Genomic DNA, 19,244 nt, shown 5'->3' with positions numbered 1-19,244 from the left:
ATTACAGAAAGGATTTTTGGATGGACTTAATTGCAGCAGTGCACCATTGGAAGACCTGAAGGACCAAGTTGGAAACAGATCTTCCTGGAGAAAATCCATCTATGTGGTCATTAAAGCCAACACCAACTTGATGGCACATAATCATTTGTTTGTTTGTTTGTTTGTATTGCCTGTATGCCACTCATTCTCACAGGCTGTGGATGACTAAAAACATTAATATATGATATACTCCAGGAAACTGCAAATACATGTAAGCTTTAAAAAATACCACCAAATACAAATACCACAGACCAGGACCCCAACCTTCCAATAAAAAAAAAACCCTCCTCCTGTGCAAGATGGAACAGATAGATCTTTAAAGCTTTCCTGAAACCTGGGAGGGATGAGCTGATTGAATTCCCACTTGGGGTGGGGGGTGGATTCCAAACAGCAAAGGTAGCCATTAAGCACACCTGCCTCCAGAGGCCCATCAGACACAATCCCTTATGGATGGGAGCTGGAGGGAGTTGACCCATTGAGTTTGGTTGGATAGGCAGATGAACAGAAGAGATAACCAGGTTCACAGCCATATAGATCAGCAGAGACACTTAAGTACATTGAAATACACCCATTAATGTGCAGGCTGCCACATTCTGCACCAGCTGTACCTTCTGAACCTTCTTCAAGGGCAGGTCCATGTAAAACTTGTTACAGTAATCCAAATGGGAAATAATTAGGGCATGAATAACAGTGAACAGGGCATCCTGATCCACAAAAGGTTGCAACTTGTGCACAAAATATAGCTGCACAAAAGCCCTCCTAGCCACAATCTTATTCAGTCAAAAATGTAATTTCTCTGGAATCATTTCCCAGGCTGCAAACTTAAGATCACTCCAACTTGGAGGGATTTAGTCAAAGTCTGTTCCTCCTCATCCAGACCCTGACTGCCTCCAGGCCCTGGATCAGAATTTCTACCTGTTTAGCCCAGAGACAAGATATATAACTGGGTTGTTGTTTTTCAGTTGTTAAGTCGTGTCTGACTCTTCGTGACCTTATGGACCATAGCACGCTAGGCCTTCCTGTCCTCTGTTGTCTCCCAGAGTTTACTCAGAACATAACTGGGTATCAGCATATTAATGATTCCTAACCCCATACTAAGGGATCACCTCCCAGTGACTGCCTATAGGTCTTTAAAAAGAGTGAAGAGAGGAAAGATCCCTGAGACACTCCATAAGTAGAGGTCTCCAGGTGGATCTCTCCTCTCTGATTACTACCAACTGGAACCAACCCTCCAGGAAGAAGGAGACAGTCCAGAAGGATACCTTGGCCAATGGAACCAAAAGCCCCCAAGAGATCAATGAAACCAAGATGATTGCACTCCCCTGGTTTCAGGCTCTCCAAAAGTTATCCACAAATACAATTAATGCACTTTCCATTTTGTATCCTGACCTGAAACTACTTTAAATATTTCAAATGTAGATGGAAAATGAATGTGTATTTATGCTGGTTCACCACATAAGGAATGTTATAAATTTGGAGAGCTCTGAAATCATGACATATTGAGTAGCAGTTCTACCTTTTCCTTCTTAAAAGTGCAGATGTTCAGAGAGAAGAGGGGAAAAGTGGTTGGAAAACATGTAGAAATAATGGAAGATAACATTTTGACCTTCCCTTGTAAAGTTCTGTATTTCATGCAAGGTACTTATATATAAAAGCTTAATCTAGAATCAAACTTGGAAGTATGGAGAATTGGAATATGAATTTAATTTGAATTAATTATAATACTTCATAATCATTTCTTTAAATACAAATATTGCTGTTACAGTCCTTACACTGTACAGTCTTAACAGTCCTTACACTTACATATAGTATAAGGACTGTAACAGCCATTATGTAGGACAGACAGGCAGAAGACTAGCAGAGCGCATCCATGATAACAACTAGCAGTCAGAAGACATGCTGAAAACTCCTTAAACTCACAACACATGGACCAGAGATCCACTGGGAAACTGTCAGCATCCTAGACCAAGCTAAATCCAAAAATGCTAGGGAATTCCTGGAAGCTTGTCACTCAGACAAATCAGCCATCAATAGACACTTAGAGATAAACCACACTTACACACCATTCAAAAGAGACAATAAAAAAGCTAAGAAGGAAACAAAAAGACCAGAACACATCCTCTCCAGCAACCAACCCCCAGATAAGCAGGGATTAACACCAGACAAACAGTCAAGTAGAAAACAATACCCTAATCAAGGAACGACCAAGAAAGCAATACCCCCACCACAATGGGTAGGGCAAGCTACTGTATATAAATAGGGAGCAAACCCCACACTGACTCATGCTGATGATGTTACCTAGTTGGGTAATGAAACATCTGCAAGCCCAAGCTCAGAGAGCACCAAAGACTTCACAGTTCTATCCTGAGCTATATATATTCTCTTCTATTAGAAGCTCCTGTATCAGAATCTCTGGTTAGTGAAATGTACATAATACCTCTGATTGACTATTAGAGACAGAACTACAGAGCGCTGGGCTGGGCTGGGCTGGGCTGGGCTGGACTTGGGGCAGAATTCTTACTCTTCTCTTGTATAACCGCTGAATGTGTGTGTGCATTCCCTGTCTTCACTTTCCACTGCTGACTAAGACTACTTGTCAATAGTCAAGCTGTCCCCAACTACACCACTATGCTTCTGCTGGAAAGCAAGGGAGATGGATGGCAGTGTGTGTCCTAACAGGCTTCAAATAGATAAATGAATAAAAATAAGAGGACTCTAGTGTCTTAAAAAAAGGCCTTTAAAAAAAAAATGGGACAGGGAAGCTCAAGTCTTAAACCCAATGGTTGCCCAGAGCAAGAAATGCGATCTATTCATGAGGAGTAGGTGCCAGAACATATGCAAAAATGGACCAAAAGATAAAAGAACAGTAGAATCTTCTGTTGCAGCACAATGCTTTCTGAATTCTCTCCTCTTTGTTAAGCATGCTACAGAGAGCAAGAGAGGCATTTAGGGGACATTCTATGCAATTAACTTTTGCTCATGCTGCCTAAGATGGCTTTATTTTCATTGCTTGTTATTATTGGCACTGTGAAGCATTTGAAGCGCTGCAGCATGCTTTTATTTGGGGGAAAGAAGGCAAAACAGGGGAAGTTCACATGCATCCCTGGGTAGCAAGAAACCAGCATATGGTCATCCACAGCTCAACCCACATGACCAGAACTAGAGAAGGTTATTCCTAAACAGGGGAATAAATCTTTGGAGGAATTTCAACTGAGAAAAACAGGATGGATGTGGCATATGAGAGCTGAGGAGGTGGGATGGCTCTTTTTGACAGTGCTCCGTTCCCCATGCCCTAGGTGACCAAGTCCTGGCTCTAAACGCCAAGTTGGAGCAGGTGAAATGTGAGATACAATAATATATGAATCATGTGTGTGGCCAGAGAGGTAGTGGAAAACTCTGCTAAAAATGCAGTTGAATGGGAAAAAAAATATGACTTGGTTGTAAGAAGAATGTAAAAAGAAACAGAACAAGAAGCTGTTAGCAAAGCTGAAAATAAAGACACTCTGGATGATTGTGGCTCCTGGGAAAAATGTGCCTCCTGTCACAAAACCTCAGCGGTGGAATTGCTACTGACAAATTGAAGAATATGTCCTGAGCTGTCATATTCAAAGGTCTCTGATTCCTCAACAACTGGCTCCTGTTCTTACAAATAGATGACTCTATTCCTACTACCTCATTACGTCCACAGTTAGTCATGTTACAGAGCATATTTTTGTACCAGATTTAAAGAAGAAGTTTACAGCTCTTCAAACTTTAGACAAACTGCTTCCTTAGAGGCTAAAGAGCAAACAAATAATAGTTATCTACCATGCTGCATGGTGGGAGTGCTTATCTGGATGGGAGCAACAGTGGTAACAGTATATTCTCACTCAATGTTGATACTATTGTAGTCCTTTTGATTTTTGATGTTATTTTTGATGTGACACTCATGGAACCACCAGACAGTTTAGAACTTGAAGCATTCTATAAAGCATGCCTTTCTGCAATTTAATTTTATTTATTTATTAATCAAATTTATCACTGCCCATCTCCCAAAAGGGACTCTGGGTGGTTTAAATAAAACATAAATAAAATATAAAACTATAAAGCACTATAATACATAATACAATAAATATAATAAAAACCTAGATAGCTGAAAGTTCTTTATGATTTGCAGGCAGAGCTGGGTCCTTCTAAGAAACTAACCATCCCCAAGAATGGCTACTCTCTCTCCCACCCCAGGCATAATTACAGAACCAGGTCTTTAGCTGTTTCCTAAGTCCAGGAGGGAGAGAGCCAATCTCACTTCCGGGGGAAGGATATTCCAAAGGGCGGGTGCTATTGCAGAGAAGGCCCACCTCCTGGACCCCACCAGATGGAATTCTCTTGCAGACGGGGTCCGTAGCATGCCCTCTCTGCACGACCGGGTGGGACAGGTTGATGTGATGGGGAGTAGACAGTCCCTTAGGTAACCTGGACCCATGCCATATAGGGCTTTAAAGGTGATGACCAACACCTTGAATTGGACCCAGAAGCATACTGGCAACCAATGCAGCTGGCGGAGCAAAGGAGTGACGTGTGCTGATCTTGGGAAACCCAAGATCGTCCGCGCACCTGCATTTTGCATCAGCTGTAGCTTCCGGATACTCTTCAAGGGTAGCCCCATGTAGAGCGCACTGCAGTAGTCTATATGGGAGATAACCAGGGCATGAGTGACCGTTCGAAGGGCCTCTCGCTCCAGGAAGGGGTGTAACTGGTGCACAACACAAAGTTGCACAAAGGCCCTGCTAGCCACGGCTGCCACCTGCTCTTTGAGCAGGAGCCGTGAGTCCAGGAGGACCCCCAAGTTACGCACCGGGTCTGTCTGGGGCAGTGCAACCCCATCCAGAACTAAAGATGACAATTTCCCAGAAATCGAGGAGCCATTAATCCACAGCCACTCCATGTTCCCCGGGTTCAGCCGCAAGCTGTTGTCCCCCATCCAGGCCCCCACAGCCCCCAGGCACTCGGATAGGGTTGCCACAGCATCACTTACTTCACCCGGGATGGAGATGTATAATTGGGTATCATCTGCATATTGATGATACCTTACCCTGTAGTGACTGATGATCTCGCCCAGTGGTTTCATGTAGATGTTAAAAAGGAGCGGAGAGTACCAAACCCTGCGGCACCCCACAAAGGAGGGGCTGTGGGCCGGATCTCTCACTCTCTATCAACACCAACTGGGACAGACCCTGGAGGAAGGAGGTGAACCAGCGCAGAACCACGCCACCCACCCACAACACCCTAAGTCGGTCCAGAAGGATACCATGGTCGATGGTATTGAAAGCCGCTGAGAGGTCAAGAAGAGCAAGGATGGATGCACAGCCTCCATCTTGTTCCTGCCAGAGGTCATCCATAAGTGCGACCAATGCCGTTTCCGTCCCATCACCGGGCCTGAAACTTGATATTGTGAACCAGGAAGTAGACAGGCTACTTATGGTTGGGGTGGGGGTGGGGAATTGTTATGTGATTTGCTGCCTCATCCTCTAAATTGTACACTCTCAATTTGGAACAAGATTTGTGCGATGTAAATAGGAAGAGTTCAGGGAGATGTCTGTGCAATCATAATTTGGAAAGACCAGCCTTGGGTCTTTTCTAATATCACTTTTTAAAATTCCACATTGCTACTAGGACCACTAAAGGCACCCTAGAGTATTGCTAGAAAGAGGAACCAGGGAAAAAATTGTTTCTCCCTAGACTTTGTCCTGCTGCTAATCCTCACAGATTTTCTTGCAGTAGCAAAGTTAAAAAGCCACACCTACAATTTTTAGGCTTCATCAATTTGCTCAAAGTAATTCAGTAGTCCTTATAGCCTAAATTTGTTATAGCCGCCCACAATCGATGTCTAAACTTATAACAGAATTATAGATTCAAGAAATTAGTCAGACAGGTAGAATATTTCTTCTTGTTCCTTTGGTCAGTGGAAAATAATTACATTTTCAAAGTCCCAGTTAACAAGGTAATAACTATACAGTAGGTTATTTTTCTTATCCTGAAACATCAATCCTCTATTTATATGTTTAGCAATGAACCATGACTCCAAACAAAGATTTTCAAAATTACTTCCTAAGGAGTCAGCAACTTACTTTCTCTCCCCATGACTGGTGCTTTAAAATTTGTTGCTTGCTCAAACAAGAAAGCTATGAAATATTTGGATCTTTATTCTACACCATAGTTCATATAAATACCCAATGAGTTATATACTTAATGGGGTATAAAACACAAGTAAAATAGTGAGCAAATATTTTATGACTGTTGAACAACCGCAAGGGAGATAACATTCAGATCTAAAAGGAGATCATCAAGAGATGTAATTATTTGCCCTGCAAAAGCCATGTTTTAGGCTATAGTTCTTCCCTGTGTTGTACCACATATACATATGCAAAACACAAAAGATGTAAGTCTGGTGTTCTAGAAATGTGTTTCGTTATATTTTTCTTAAGGCATGTTTACATTTCTTATATGGTAATAGGCTCTGATAAATGCAACCATAAAGATGAAATATCAGCATCTATGGGGAATAACATATGAACATAAATTGTACTTCTAACCTACTTATGGATGCATTATATTCAAGAAAATGCTAGTAGTGACAAATGTATTCATGCACATTGACAACTGCAGTCATACCCTATCACAATTATCTGTTTGTTGCAACTGTTATTTTCTATGTTCAACTTGTGGTGGCCAAGCTTTCCAGGAAGACATCTCCTTAACCTAAAAGTCCAGGAGGAGGATATGGAGGAGGAATAATTCATTTCTACTTGTGTTACTGTGTGCAGTACTCATCCCTGATTCAATATGATTTGCTTGAGCTGTAGAAACAATATATCTGAAGGGGATGACATACCCAATGCACATGAACCCTGATCTCCTTTTCTGAGATTGGACAGGGTCTATCTAAATGGAGAGTGGATTTGAACTTTGATCTGCCTGGTTGAAGTCCAGTTCCTTAACCGCTATACTGTACTGGCTCTTTCCCCCATTTACTCCTCCAGATATGTTGACCCACAGCTCCTGTCAGTGTCAGGCAATCTGACCATTGGTCATGCTGGCAGGATTTGATGGGAGTCAGAGACCAATGGCAGTTGGAAATGGCTCGTTCAAACTACTATAAAACAGAGTGTTGCAACTTTAGGTAATTTACATTCCTACCAGTCACTTTATCAATGAACTTGAGTCCCATTGTGATAGTAATAAAAAGTTAACTTTTCCTGAGATTCCATGCATTTTGTTATTAGAATGAATTTTTAAATATATCTCTTCCCCTACTTTTAATTAATTTTAAAAATGATTCACTACCCCTCCCAGTCCAAGAAGCCATGCAATGGTGATACACTACTCAGTAAGTGAAGAACAATAAATCCATAAAGGCTACCAACCTCAACAAGAGTATGCCCACATCATGGAAGCTTCTGCTGCATCACTCACCAAAGCTTGTTTATTGCCTCTTGCTTTCCTAGCTTCTAGTAGCCTCTTAGCAGAGCATCAAAGAATAAAGAGGCACAGTGGGGTGGGGGGTGGGCTTAGCAATTACAAGCAGAAATTAAAGATTGAGGGCAAGAATGGTTTAGAAGAGGAAAGCTGCTTGCCTTGGCCCCCATCAGCTGTTTTCTTCTTTGCTGCTACAGTGTGATTGCTGACGCCTGAAAGATAGAAGGCTGAGAGGTCCCAAGTCTCTCAGAAACTCTTTGGGTCTTCAAAAACTGATTTTGCCTCCTTGATGGGGGTAGAAGCATCATAGATGTTATTGCCAACACCTATCTCCCAATTCTCCTCTCCTGCTCACAGAAAAACAAAGAAAAGGACAAGAGGAAATATGACAATGTCTTGCTTGGGCAAGCAACAGAGAAAATGAAGACAAAAAGATATGGGGAGGTGGTCAGGGAAGGAATTGGGACGAAGAATCCTCCACTGGCAAAGCCAGTGGAAGCCATGTAGCAGCACTTCTGCCAAATTCATATTCTACTCGAAGTTGCACCGAGAAGGCTGCTTCAGCATGCAGCACCTGAAATTGTTCTAAGTGAGCATGCAGAGGAATGGAAATTAGGGTTGCACCTCATGCTTGCAGTTGGATATGTTATAAAAAAATCCTGCACAAATTTGTTGAATATCCTTTACGATTTATTTATTTATTAATATTTCAAATTTATGTCACTGCCCATCTCCCCCAAGGGGAGGGGAAGAGATATATTTAAAAATTAGGGGAAAGTAGGGGAAGAGATATATTTAAAAATTAGGGGAAAGTAGGGGAAGAGATATATTTAAAAATTCATTCTAATAACAAAATACAATGGAAGAGATATAAAGAAAATTCTGCTTTGGGGATATAAGTTTTTGAAAATGCAGTTACGCTTTATTGACAATATTCTTCCAACCCCCAAAATTCATCAATATTTTAGCTGAATGATGCCTCAAGATTTTGCTTTCAGCAGAACTTATTTAACCTGTTCCTTGAAACAAGCTTATATGTAATGTTTTTAAAACTACAGGGCTGATTTGGAAGTACTCATCATTTCTTTCCTGAATTATGTTTGGCTGTAGGGGGCAGGGGCTGTGTAGATGTGTAGGAGAGAATTCTGTTCTACAGGTTTACATTTCAACCAGAGTAGAAAGTGCTGATGGGGTAGTTCCTAAGATTTCACCAAGATACTTCCCCTATATTGTTTGAGCTGCCTCCTCCTCCTCCTCCTCCTCCTCACTAGTGCAAATACTGGTTCAGCACAGTGGGATCACTTGCCAGTGGCAAACCCCATCCCCAGGGGAGACTGCCAGCTCTCCTAAGTGCCAGCATACTTTCTGGAGACTGAAGCTGTTTTCTTGCCTTACTCTCCGACTCATAACAAATATAGACCTGGTTTACAAACTCTTAGAAGGGCAAGCAGTAACTTTTTTAAAATTCACCACACTCAAATCAATATGTTTCCTGCATATTTTAAAATCACATATTATTATACCTGAGTTGCAACACAAGCTGGTTCATAGTTTCTCATGTGGTTATCTCTCATTGTGAAATGTTTAGAAAAGTGTAAGCATCAACAGTTATGGAAATAATAGCAATATTAGAAATGCCTGCTTTTTGTTTGATAGTAAAATAAAACCAGGTGATCACCCATCAGATTCATCCTAAAAGTAATTTGCATTCTGTTGTGGCTCTGAACAGAACTGATAGGATTTAAACTAATTTAGTTCTTATAAACCTGTTCCAAAATTATCCTGGATTTTATTAATCTCCAGACAATGTAAGAAAAGATCCTAATTTCTACCAGTTTAAAGCTAAGCCTTGTAGAAGTCATTGCTGTCCTTTCTACTTGCTGCTCTATTGATTGTTCTGTAAATATTGGGTTTCCTGCTGACGCAGATCTGACTGCAAGGTCTCTTTCAGAGCTGTTTGCATATTCCAAACTAAAACATGGATTAAAACAAGGAAGTTTATGTAATGTTCCAAAAAGGGCTGTATCCTGTGGCAGGTACGAACACACAAGAGAGATGAATGCACAAGTGCTTCTTTCATCAGAAATTCAACCAGTAACTATTTTCCTCAGAAGGCTGGAGCAGATTTAGTCACTAAAAGAATTACTTTCTGAATCATCTGTCTGGCAATAATGGAAAAAACCAGCAATAAATAAATAAAAATAAATAAAATAACCACCCTTCCTTAATTTATTAAGAAAGAAATCTGATCTCCAGTACTGGGGTATTTTCTTCAGAACTAATATCTCTATAAAGTTTTGTCACCTTAAATGACTCTTTGTACCAACATAAGAGAGAAAAGAATAGTGTTCCATATTCCTCCTCTTTTTCACTCTACCTACAAAAAGGTCATCTGAGAACTTAGAACTGACAGTGATAAAATAAAACTGCAGGGCTGACCCATGACACTTTCCTGCCTTTGACAAAAATGGTGCATTGTCTTAATTCAACTACCCCTTCTACTGTACATGTAATCTTCCTTCAGCGCCAAGGATGGGACAGTGTCTTCCACCACAACCCTGGGGAATACACAACACTGCCCCTCCAACAGAAGAAAACTAGTTGTTACTACTGTCTCCAATGATCAAGTTATACTATCAAATGATAGGGCTGGTTCTATGATTCGTAACTAATCATTGCCATAGTCATGGCAATTTTAGAAAGCTTATTTGGTCTGCCCACACCTTGTCCTCCCTGGCTCAGGGCATATTATGCTGAACAGAAATAAGAAAACAGCGAGAAGAGATAATTACTTTCCAATTCCCAAGATTCATTAGTCTCATTCAGGCACTGTACACAGAGAGAGGTTCCATCTGTTGAACTGTGCAGTGACACAATATTGTTGACTATTATATGGTACATCCATATAATAAGCACAGATGTCTGAGCAAGAGAAACATACATATATGCTTCCAAAATGTGCAGGATTGCAGATAACAATGAGGTCCAAGTATAGTTTTTCAAGGATAACAAGCAAATGATGCAGTGGGATGAGGGTAAGTCTAGGAAAACTCAATATTTGGGGCAGCATCCATTGTTTCAACTCACAGATTCCCTTAAATTCTTAATGCCACACAAGAACTATTGCATTACTGAAACTAAGTTACTCCAGATTAAGTATAACACAATTGCTAATACCTGCAGTCTCAGTGCCTGCTTTTAGGAGTCCTTGGTTGTCATTGGGCAATACACCCACTGTGTCTTCACTTCCTGAGACAGTCTACCTCTTTCTCACAGCAATACATTTATAGGAAAGACAAATGAATGCTGCAATTCACTCTTCCTGATTATCTCCCTGCTTACCAATCATAGAGGCCAGGTAAACAGTCTGTGACATTAAGGAGATGGAACAGTCAAAATAGGAAGCTTCAAACATTGGCAATATGCTCCACGGAGAGATCCTGGCCTTCCCAGGTGCCTGACAGTGACAACACATCCCAGCCTTCCTCACTGGTACATTTGGCTCCTGTTTATTAGCACTGTTACTGAATTAAGGTTTTTTTTTCCCCAAATCATAAATGCAACTTTAGTTGCACCAGAAATTCATCCCTCTCTCAATCTAAATTATTCAGGTATATAATTGAAAAAATGGGGCCACTTGAACACCTGCAATTGATTTTTAGAAGGATGCTCTTGGCCAGAAATGCAATTCCCTCCAAATTTCCCCAAGAAGCTGTTTCAAATGTGTGAAAACGGAACGTAATATTTCAAAGTATTAGTTGAGTAGCCAGCATGGACAAATTAGCAAAGAAAATGTCAAGCAAAACCAAAAATAATTAAGGCAATAGGCGTGTGTGTGTGTTTGTGTGTGTGTTTGGAAGGTAGTTTTTTCTCCTGTAATGAATATTTATTTATTTTTCAAATTTATATAGCTGCCCATCTCAAACAAGCGACTCTGGGTAGCATACAAAGAATATAAATATAAAGTATATAAAAGTAACACTAAGGTAGCTTTCCACTAAGTGCTATGGCAGCTTTTATTTTTTAAATTATTTGTCCTGTTCAGTGTTTTTAAAAAATACAACCATACTGAGAATATGTTCATACTGAGGTTTTGGTAGAATATGTATTTTGGCTGCAAATTGTTGGACATTTCTTGGAAGAGAGGTAGTTCAGGTTTAATGTACATGCTTAGTAGTTGGGTTCTACAGGTTTTGGGAATTCAGTACCTAGGTATTGATCTCCTGAACCCTGGAGAACCTGATTACTATGTACATAAATTCATACACACTCATCTCAGAGAATTCACCACTGAACGCACTGAGATTTGTATTTGAGTAACCATGTATAATACTATAGTACCATAGACTACAGTCTATGGAATCCAACTACATGCTTCTCTGATATATCTTCTATTAAAGTTATATTAACTCTATACAGGACTGCAGTTTAATCAATTACTTGACTAAAGAAAATAAATGCTGAATCCAAATAGTGCACTTAATAAAAAATTTTAAGGAAGTTTATAAGGTGACTAGAAAAATATCACTATTATGCCATAAAATAAATGTACCATTTACATGTTAATTATCACTCTAAAACTTGTATTTCCACATCTTGAGAAAAATAATCTCTATCCTTCATAGGTTTATTGCTGCTCTTGAGTAAAAATAGCAAGACTAATAATTTCCAAACAATTAAAATGTTTTAACATATACAGGAGTCATTGTTTAATCATTAGTAATTGTTCCAATTATAATAGACATCATTATTGATTATGCCACAGGATCATAGCAGACATTTTTATTTAAGATCTCTATAAAAAATTTTTTTTACCTAAAACACACAAATAGAACTCTATCACCACATTATCTACTGACTGAAACATTTTTTTAATATATAAGTAATCTTAGCAGATATGAATGTGATGAACTTGTTTTCAAATGCTCATTTTGCCAATTTTATCTCTACGTTTAACAAGTACAAAACAGACTGACAGTGAAATGATGTGAAAAGATGAATAATTCAGAACCTAAATCTTACTATTTAACAATCCATTACTAATAAATGTAACTGTAGAACGAAATTCAAATTCCAATATTTATTCCTCTGTGTTAAAAAAATATAGTGTTCAGGGTATAATTCTATGTTAAAACCACATCCAGATTTTGAGCAAGTTTGTAGACAGGGCATTCTTAGATCTAATTGGCTTGCTTCTGGGGGAGGTATGGAGAAATGAAGACAGCTCTGTGAAAATGGAGCCAACGACCATGGCAAAGACCAAGGAACCAGTGAGTAGACCGGTTCCTTGGAACCTCTCCGGGAAAGGAAAGGATGGGAGATCACCCACATGTGCTCTGGATGGCTGCTCCTCACGAGGAGACCGCAGAACAGTGGTTTTCTGCAGGTTTGAGCACCAGGAGATGACAGGATTAGCCAACTTGCTTGCAACTACAGCAGAAACTTTTAAAGGTTTGCAAACCTCACTTTCAGAACTTGCCCATTAACTACTTCTAAGCTATTGGGGACCTTCAGAATGACAAGTTTGAAAATGCCAGAGAGTCTGCCTTCAATCCTGAAAGAAAATTTTAATCATAAGCTTAAGAATTCAAAGAATCTGAAATAAACAGCAAGAAGCTAAATAAGATTTTGATCTTATTAAGTTATAAACAGACTAAGGGTCCTGATAAAATTGGAATATAAAAATTTTACAATAAGATTTTGGAATTAATTATAAAGAACAAACAGCTTCTTGTAGGAAATAGATTCTGTTTTAGTTTTTGCAAGACAAAACAAAGGTAAGCCATTTCATGATTTCAAAAACTGGACACTTGTTGTTGTTTATTCGTTTAGTCGCTTCCGACTCTTCGTGACTTCATGGACCAGCCCACGCCAGAGCTTCCTGTTGGTCGTCAACACCCCCAGCTCCCCCAGGGACGAGTCCGTCACCTCTAGAATATCATCCATCCATCTTGCCCTTGGTCGGCCCCTCTTCCTTTTGCCTTCCACTCTCCCTAGCATCAGCATCTTCTCCAGGGTGTCCTGTCTTCTCATTATGTGGCCAAAGTATTTCAGTTTTGCCTTTAATATCATTCCCTCAAGTGAGCAGTCTGGCTTTATTTCCTGGAGGATGGACTGGTTGGATCTTCTTGCAGTCCAAGGCACTCTCAGAATTTTCCTCCAACACCACAGTTCAAAAGCATCGATCTTCCTTCGCTCAGCCTTCCTTATGGTCCAGCTCTCGCAGCCATATGTTACTACAGGGAACACCATTGCTTTAACTATGCGGGCCTTTGTTGTCAGTGTGATGTCTCTGCTCTTAACTATTTTATCGAGATTTGTCATTGCCCTTCTCCCCAGGATTAAGCGTCTTCTGATTTCCTGACTGCAGTCAGCATCTGCAGTAATCTTTGCACCTAGGAATACAAAGTCTTTCACTGCTTCTACATTTTCTCCCTCTATTTGCCAGTTATCAATCAAGCTGGTTGCCATAATCTTGGTTTTTTTGAGGTTTAGCTGCAAGCCAGCTTTTGCACTTTCTTCTTTCACCTTCATCATAAGGCTCCTCAGTTCCTCTTCGCTTTCAGCCATCAAAGTGGTATCATCTGCATATCTGAGATTGTTAATGTTTCTTTCAGCAATTTTAACTCCAGCCTTGGATTCCTCAAGCCCAGCATGTCGCATGATGTGTTCTGCGTACAAGTTGAATAGGTAGGGTGAGAGTATACAGCCCTGCCGTACTCCTTTCCCAATCTTAAACCAGTCCGTTGTTCCATGGTCTGTTCTTACTGTTGCTACTTGGTCGTTATACAGATTCTTCAGGAGGCATACAAGATGACTTGGTATCCCCATACCACTAAGAACTTGCCACAATTTGTTATGGTCCACACAGTCAAAGGCTTTAGAATAGTCAATAAAACAGAAATAGATGTTTTTCTGAAACTCCCTGGCTTTTTCCATTATCCAGCGGATATTGGCAATTTGGTCTCTAGTTCCTCTGCCTTTTCTAAACCCAGCTTGTACGTCTGGCAATTCTCGCTCCATGAACTGCTGAAGTCTACCTTGCAGGATCTTGAGCATTACCTTACTGGCATGTGAAATGAGTGCCACTGTTCGATAGTTTGAACATTCTTTAGTGTTTCCCTTTTTTGGTATGGGGATATAAGTTGATTTTTTCCAGTCTGATGGCCATTCTTGTGTTTTCCAAATTTGCTGGCATATAGCATGCATTACCTTGACAGCATCATCTTGCAAGATTTTGAACAGTTCAGCTGGAATGCCGTCGTCTCCTGTTGCCTTGTTATTAGCAATGCTTCTTAAGGCCCACTCAACCTCACTCTTCAGGATGTCTGGCTCTAGCTCACCGACCACACTGTCAAAGCTATCCCCGATATTGTTATCCTTCCTATACAGGTTTTCTGTATATTCTTGCCACCTTTTCTTGATCTCTTCTTCTTCTGTTAGGTCCTTGCCATCTTTGTTTTTGATCATACCCATTTTTGCCTGGAATTTACCTCCAATGTTTCTAATTTTCTGGAAGAGGTCTCTTGTCCTTCCTATTCTATTGTCTTCTTCCACTTCCGCGCATTGCTTGTTTAAAAATAATTCCTTATCTCTTCTGGCTAACCTCTGGAATTTTGCATTTAATTGGGCATATCTCCCCCTATCACTGTTGCCTTTTGCTTTCCTTCTTTCTTGGGCTACTTCTAGTGTCTCAGCAGACAGCCATTTTGCCTTCTTGGTTTTCTCTTTCTTTGGGATGTATTTTGTTGCCGCCTCCTGAACAATGCTGCCAACTTCTGTCCAGAGTTCTTCCGGGACCCTATCTACTAAGTCCAGTCCCTTAAATCTATTCTTCACCTCCACTGCATATTCCTTAGGAATATTAGTGATCTCATATCTAACTGATCTGTGGGTCTTCCCTAATCTCTTTAGTCTGATCCTAAATTGTGCAAGAAGAAGTTCGTGATCTGAACTACAGTCAGCTCCAGGCCTTGTTTTTACCGACTGTACAGATGTCCGCCACCTTTGGCTGCAAAGGATGTAATCAATCTGATTTCAGTGTTGTCCATCTGGTGAAGTCCATGTATAAAGCCGTCTCTTAGGTTGTTGGAAGAGAGTGTTTGTTATGCAGAGTGAATTGTCTTGGCAAAATTCTATCAGCCTGTGTCCTGCTTCGTTTTGTTCTCCCAGGCCATACTTACCTGTAATTCGAGGTGTCATTTGATTGCCCACCTTAGCATTCCAGTCTCCTGTGATGAAAATAACATCTCTTTTAGGCGTGTTGTCCAGTAGGTGCTGCAGATCCTCATAGAACTGCTCTACTTCAGCTTCTTCAGCATTTGTGGTTGGGGCGTATATTTGGATCACTGTGATGTTAGATGGCTTGCCCTGAATTCGAATTGAGATCATTCTGTCGTTTTTTGGGTTGTATCCAAGCACTGCTTTAGCCACTTTACTATTAATTATGAAGGCTACTCCATTTCTTCTGTGGTCCTCTTGTCCGCAGTAGTAGATCTGGTGGTCATTTGATGTGAAGTGGCCCATTCCAGTCCATTTCAGTTCACTGACGCCCAGAATGTCTATCTTTAATCTTGACATCTCACCAATAACCACATCCAATTTGCCCTGGCTCATAGATCTTACATTCCAGGTTCCGATGGTGTGTTGATCCTTAGAACATCGGATTCGCCGTTCACCACCAGCACCGTCGGCCGCTAGCCATCCTTTCGGCTTTGAGCTAGCTGCGTCATCACGTCTGGGGCTAGTTGAGCTCATCCTCTGTTCCTCCCCAGTAGCATTTTGACCATCTTCCGACCTGGGGGTCTCATCTTCCGATGGTATACCGACATATCTCTGGTTGTACTGATCCATTTAGTTTTCACGGCAAGAATACTGAGGTGGGTTGCCATTACCTTCCCCAGGGATCGCATTTAGTCTGACCTCTCTGTCATGACCTTCCCGTCTTGGGTGGCCCTTCACAGAAAATACTGAAGGAGACTTTTGAAGAATGAAATCAGAAAATAGTAGCTACAATATCCACAATGTCAGTAATTATGTCTGCTTCTGTGGATAGACTATGTCCAAAAGATGTTATTGAAAAAATGACAGATGTAAAATAAATTATATCTGACAAGACAGAGATGGTATTGAAAGTGGATTTACAACTGACAGGCCAAGAGAATGTCTTAGAAAAGAATGTTTCACTGGATCTACAAAAGAAACTGGCTGAGGTTTTAAACTTTAAAAGGGAAATACAAATAACAAACCAAGAGAGTGACCTGGATAATTTTTTCCTGCTGGATTTACAAAAGAGGCTTGTTAAAGCCTTGAAGAACTCTGTGCGAAAGAAATGAAGAGAAATCAAATCCTATGACAATATTTCAATGAGCTAAAGATTAAGACTGTTAGAAGTAAAAGGAAGGAATATAAAGTTGGTTTATTTGTCCAAGGTGAAAGCAAGATATGTTGTTACTTCTGGCTACCCTTTATGGAATTTCTGCTGACACCAGGACTAAAAAGGTGATATTTTATGGATTTGTTTATAGATAAGAGATGGGATATGGGATGAAGAGATAAATATTTATAACCTTAGAGGGGGTGAAGAGTCACTAAATTCGTTTATACTTGTGATGAAAGTTGGAAGTCACTTCTTTATATATTTCTTTATTTTTTTTCTTTAAGTTTAGTTTGTATTAGATTTTAGTATTATAATCAAAATTCTTAAGAAAAATTATATATAGATATAGATATATGTGATTAGAATGCAAAATATGGTAATTACACAAATAAAGGCTACTTCAACCACAGAAAATTAAGCTTCTAAATGCAGTCTTAAAGTACATTACACACATGGTTAAATGGAAGTAACATCCATTGTGTTCAATGGGATTTCGGGGGGGTGCCTTCAAGTAATTCTTGACTCCTAGCAATTGCCTGGACTACTGTTAGGTAATAGTGTGTAAGATTATAACTACAGTTTAATTTATCTAGATGTGTCTTTCTCATCATCATACAATTCAAGCACTTTAAATCCTTCAAAAGCAAAGGGTCCTAACAGTTCATTTTTAGTCTTGGAAATATTGGAGTAACACTTTTGAGAGGTAAACTCTCAGCTGAAAGCGTAAAAGTTCCTTTTGTATTGGACAAAAGACACTTCAGAGGAAAGTAACAGGAACAATTAAGGGACTTTTAGGGACTGCTGCCTTCTCAGATGCTTTGCACTGGCAAAGTAGCAGTTTCAATCCTCAGATTCTTCACTTACAAGGTTTCAGGTAATGGGGTATAGCTGGCTGTGAGATCCAGATGCACTGCTGAAAAAGTAGGCACCACTGGATTAAACAAACTGAAAAGGTTCAGGATAATGCAACTATCAATCTAAAAATGAAATGAGAATATTTGCTGTCTCAAAAACATGATTTTTAACATAATTATATGATCTTAATATTTTTTTAAAAAATCAAGAGAACTTTAATTCTGATGACAATATGAGCAGCTGCATCACAGTAAATGTAACAAGTTACTTTATCACTCAATGATGCTCCAAATTGGCAGGCAGCAGCAACTAGCTAACCCTGGCTGGTCTAGAAAGCTAAGCAGCGCCATGCCTTGGATGGGAGACCATCAGGGACTACCAACTAAAGGCTACACTGGAAAGTTTTTAAAAAAATCATCCCAGAAGAAGGCAATGACAAACCACTTCTGTATCATGGCCAGAAAACTACATGGTCATGACCATGAAGTCATTAAGAGCTAAAACAGGCAACTTTATCTTTTAAACAGCTACTCTGACTCACTTAAGGACTTGCACACATTTGACATTCATTCTGTTGAAGCAGAAGTCCTGGACTCCACTTTGCAGAATAAGAGCAGGGCATACTGTATTTTGAGCCTACCATCATCAAGAAGATAATAAAATGAAAGGTCTGAACTTAACCACAACATACTCAGAGAAACCTATGGAGATCCCAGTGCTGTTATAGGGACTACCCTGCCACTAATCCCACAGTTTTGGAGATTATGGCATAAATACTTGCACTGTTGGTTGCTCCAGCAGTTCATGATTTGCTGCTTTCAATCTATACGTCAAGAAGGCTTAATCTACATGGACATTACTATCACAGAGAACCTTTAACCATATTATATACTGTAGTGCTTTCAGAGAAAATGGAACTTGATGAACATAAAAGTAGAAGTTGCATTTGGTATACTAGGAGCACTAGGATCCTTGAGGCCTAAATTACATGGTCTGGGAATGGCAGGCAACAATTCTAGAAATCACTTTTGTCTCTACTACATTCCACTAAGCTGCTTTTATTTCAGATTGGTTTGTTATGAAAGTTCTGGTGACACACAGATCAATCACTCCTTTCCTTGTTTGGATGAAGAGGTTCGGCCTCCATGGTGCTTTGAGGGTATCTCTTCATGGATGTCTAATTGTAATTTGAAACTGAGTATGAGCAAGTCTGAAATCTTGAACTTCCAGCCACACAATGCTGGAATATCCTCCTACTGTTCTATTCTTTATTATTCAGAGCTGCCAGGTGATTCTCAGTATCTTGAGATCTGTGTTCTGACAGATGCCCATTTTATGCTCAGGACATTAATTAAAGCTATGGCCAAAGTGTCTCCATTTGGGGGGATTCTGCTGGATCTGTCAATTCCTGACTTCTGAGACAACTCACTCATATGTTCATACCTCGGTGGTGTCATGTTTGGACTACATTAAAAGTCACCTGAAGGGACTTCCTTTGATTCTAAACTGGGCAGAT

General features: G+C 40.0%; 1 protein-coding gene across 2 annotated transcripts in view; it reads right to left on the bottom strand.

Annotated features, from left to right (window-relative positions):
• ZNF385B (zinc finger protein 385B) overlaps positions 1-19,244 on the bottom strand; it is a 228,840-nt gene that overhangs the window by 117,256 nt on the left and 92,340 nt on the right. The window lies entirely within an intron of this gene.

This window comes from Candoia aspera, chromosome 1 (assembly GCF_035149785.1).
Source record: "Candoia aspera isolate rCanAsp1 chromosome 1, rCanAsp1.hap2, whole genome shotgun sequence".
Taxonomy (NCBI): Eukaryota; Metazoa; Chordata; class Lepidosauria; order Squamata; family Boidae; genus Candoia; species Candoia aspera.
Note: the sequence above shows the minus strand (reverse complement) of the source record. Positions and strands in the feature narration are given on the sequence as shown.